Below are 3679 nucleotides of genomic sequence, written 5' to 3'. Positions count from 1 at the left end.
TTTTTCAAGCTGGACTTGTGGTGGCGTTGGTGAGAGGATGCATGGTGGCAGAACTTGGGATGTTGGTCTTATTTTGTAGAGACAATTAAGTTGTTTTGGCAAATTTAAAGATTTTGAAGGTTGATTTAGTAGATATATGATGGTCTTAATTGGAAGGTTGCTACAAGATGGGGAAGTTGACAGTGGTAGGGGAGGATGAAAGCCCATTTTCTAATGAGTAATAGTTGAGCTTTTTGTGGGCAACATTAATATGTCCAAAGAATTTTGTTGAGGTTAGTACTTTAGTTTGAATGTTAAGCTTTTATCTCTTTGTATGCATGGGATCTTCATTTGTATTTTACATTAATCGTGATAATAAAATATTCATTGATACTTGAAGTGAAAAAAAAAACATTTCTTAACATTTAAATCCCATCGTTCGAGGCATGATTTAAATCCGGGGTATCATATGGCATTTCTACAATCCCATAGTGCAAGGCAAGAGGAGCAAATGACGTCCTTATATTCATACAATGAGAGGCAAGATGAGCAAATCATGCGCACAAGGGAAGCCGTAGAGAGAAATTCCAAAATGGTTGAAGATCTATAAGCTCAATTGGCTAGCCACTTCCATCCACTCTCATTTGGCGGTCAATGAAGGATTTCACTACTCCAAGGCAACAGAAAAAAAAGAGATTTGAAAAAGAAAAACAATTGTTGATGTTTGATTTGTTATGTGTCCTACTAAAACATTAGGTTCCATATGCGTAGGGTTCTGCCTTACATTTCTTTATTTTCTTGCACTTTACATGCTTTCTAGTTAATTACTTTTAATTTAGACATTTTCATTACTTGCACTTTTAATTCTTAGATTTCTATTTTTTTTCATTTGATGTTTTAATATGCTTTACTCTAGACTATGTTTGATGTTCTATTAGCTTGATATTGTTTTCATTTTGCAATTGAGTTTTTTCCTACCACTATTTTAAATATAAATATTTAAAATAAATGCCTATTTTCTTATTATTGATTATGGTAGTATAATGATTATAGATATACTTATTTTACTATGGGCTTTAGACAAAACTATTTTTATAAATTAGTATTTGAGCACTTAAATATTCTAAGCCCATACTATATCATTTTTATTTTAGGGCCATGGGCCCAATAAATTACCCTAAGATCAATTATGATTATATTGTAACTAAGTCTATATAGCCCAATGATGTAGTTTTTCTATAAATAGCCATAGCCCATTTTGGAAACCTACCCTAAATGGAATATAATTCATGAGCCTTCCCCTTTCAGACATCAGCAGCCGAAACCTTTCTCTGTTTCACATTTCCCTTCTCTGCTTCCGTCTTTCTTTCTTGACAAATGGCCAGCAAGCATCAAGCTATAACCATGGTTTTCCGGCGGTGGCTTGCGGCGGTAGTAGCTGGTGTGGGTGATCGGCGGCGTGTGGACTCCGTCGAAGCTTGGCAATGGCGACCTCCCTCTCCGTGACGAAGCAACAGCAACGTTCCCCTGTTCTTACCTTCGGCGATCGACGTAGCGATGGTGAAGGTGGCGGGCACCTATGAGCCGCGTAAGGCGGTGGTGCCTTCTCCCCTGTTTCCAGTGACGTACGACAGTTCAGCGGGGGGAGGTAGGGCGGTGCAAGACAGCGGCATGGTTCAGCGGCGACCCGACATCGGCGGTGGCGTGAATGGCCCCTCCGCCTTCCTTTATTCTTTCTCGTCGAAGCTTGGGCTTTTTCCCTCCTGTGTAGCGGCGGCGGATTTTATCCTCCTCCAACGTTCTCCATGCAGCAGCTGTGGCGATCCTCCTTCCCCGTCGACGAAAGAACAATGAGTTCAGCGGCGGATTGTGGCAACGGTGCAGCTTCGGCGGTGTGAACTCCTCCGTTCGTCCAACGACTGCAACCCCGGTGGCCTTGGTCTCTCTCTCCGTGCGACGTTTCTGGGCAGCAGCTGAGAAGTGATGGTCGACGAACTAGCAGCAGCGACGGCACGTCCTCTCTCACTCCCATTTCCGTTGATGGTGGCCGGTACATCATAAGAAGGTGGTAGTTCGGTGGTTGCAGGGCTTAGCAGAAGGAGATGAGGTGGTGTGATGGTAGGGCTTTGGCGTGTTGACTTGGAGGGCAGGGGTTTGAGTCCTTGCTGGGATTTGCATGTTGATTTTTGAGGTAAATCCCTTATTTAAGCTTTGATTGTAGTAATCCGTACAGAATGGTATGTGATTTTAGGCATTATTCCTTGTTGTTAATCCCATCCCTAATAGTGTTTAATCATTGTGATGAATGATAGTGTACTCATGACCCTTATCAGGTATAATTATGGTTCAACTAGAGATTAGTTATGGACTCCGGGTAAAGACTATGATAGGTCATGTCTAGGTATAATTATGGTTCAACTAGAGATTAGTTATCGACTCCGGGTAAAGACTATGATAGGTCAATTAGGAATATCAATATCCTTATTTTGGTAGTAGTTAGTGATCATATTAGATTATATCAATTCTCAGGTTCATGATTATGGACCTAGCTTATGGGATGAGCCTAAGTTTGGTGATTGCTATTGGATTAATACGCTTCAAGAGGTAACCATCATGTCCACTAAAACCTATTTTTACACTACTCTTGATCTATATGCATATGATTTGGTGTTGGAATCATGTAATTTCTTGGATTATAGCCTTGTTGATGGCCTGTGAACCTTGATTTGTGGATTGTTGAACTTGTGTTGATCATCCTTTGTATCTAGATGTGTATGAGCAATTCTTGTTATGGATTCCATGATTTATTGGCTTCTGAGATGTGTAATCTGAGTATTATTCTGAGCATGATTTGTATTCTGGAATGAGTTTGGTGTATTTCTGCTTCGGGTCTGTAATCTGTGTTGGGTTGCACTTGCAGTGTACTTGGACGGTATAATGTGTCATGTCCAAGTGTTTCGTGCGTGTTTGTGAGGGGTGGAGTGACGGAGGGGTGAACTCCGCTGGAAGGTTCCGTTTTCTCATGCGGAAGGGTAGGGCGGAATGGCGTGTTCTGCCGAGTCTTTCCGTGAGAAGGAGACGGGAAAGTGTGGCGGTGCATTCTGCTCCGTTCGCATGTTCTGCAAGAGTGCTCCCGGTTCTGTTCCAGTGAGTCTTTTTGGGGTTTGTTAGCTCTGTTGTTTCCCTTTTTATTCTGGAATGTGTACTGAGCATCTTGTTGAGTATTCCACCTTGATCTTTGAGTATTTATCCCTGATCTTTGGACATTATCTTGATCTCTTGAGTTGTATCATTGGTTCATTCTTTGATTTCTATCCTGAGTATGCTTTGTGTTCGTTTTGTGAGATGAACACTGTTGGTGGGTGATTCATGTGGGTGAATTTGAGTTAGTATGTGGGATCTTGAGTCCTTATGAGCATCTCTTCTCTTGTTGAATCTTTGATAACCTTTGGGGTTTAGTTGGTGAATCTAAGTTAGTATGTGTATGTTTTGTATGATCTTGTTAGATCGAGGGTCCCGATCTCTTCAAGAGTATAGGATCATCTCATTGGCGAGATATCGCAAAGAGATGTAGCCCACTACCCACATCTCCCGCTCTCAATTTGAGAAGATGAGATCCGGAGGGAACTTGTAGACAAAGTGTTTGACAAAATTCCCCAACCGACTGAGGATTGGGAGCTTGAGTGTGACGCCACTCAGG

General features: G+C 41.6%; 1 long non-coding RNA gene across 2 annotated transcripts; it reads left to right on the top strand.

Annotated features, from left to right (window-relative positions):
* The first annotated feature begins 1348 nt into the window (after positions 1–1348).
* On the top strand, positions 1349–3329 carry LOC115999434. 2 transcript variants are annotated; one of them, XR_004094008.1, is made up of 3 exons: positions 1349–2170; positions 2509–2583; positions 2900–3329. It is a non-coding gene; the product is annotated as an uncharacterized LOC115999434 (long non-coding RNA). The 2 variants fall into 2 exon arrangements; XR_004094009.1 differs by lacking the exon at positions 2900–3329 and having other exon boundaries at positions 2509–2777.
* Positions 3330–3679: the final 350 nt, after the last annotated feature.

Source organism: Ipomoea triloba, chromosome 1 (assembly GCF_003576645.1).
Source record: "Ipomoea triloba cultivar NCNSP0323 chromosome 1, ASM357664v1".
NCBI lineage: Eukaryota > Viridiplantae > Streptophyta > Magnoliopsida > Solanales > Convolvulaceae > Ipomoea > Ipomoea triloba.
Note: the sequence above shows the minus strand (reverse complement) of the source record. Positions and strands in the feature narration are given on the sequence as shown.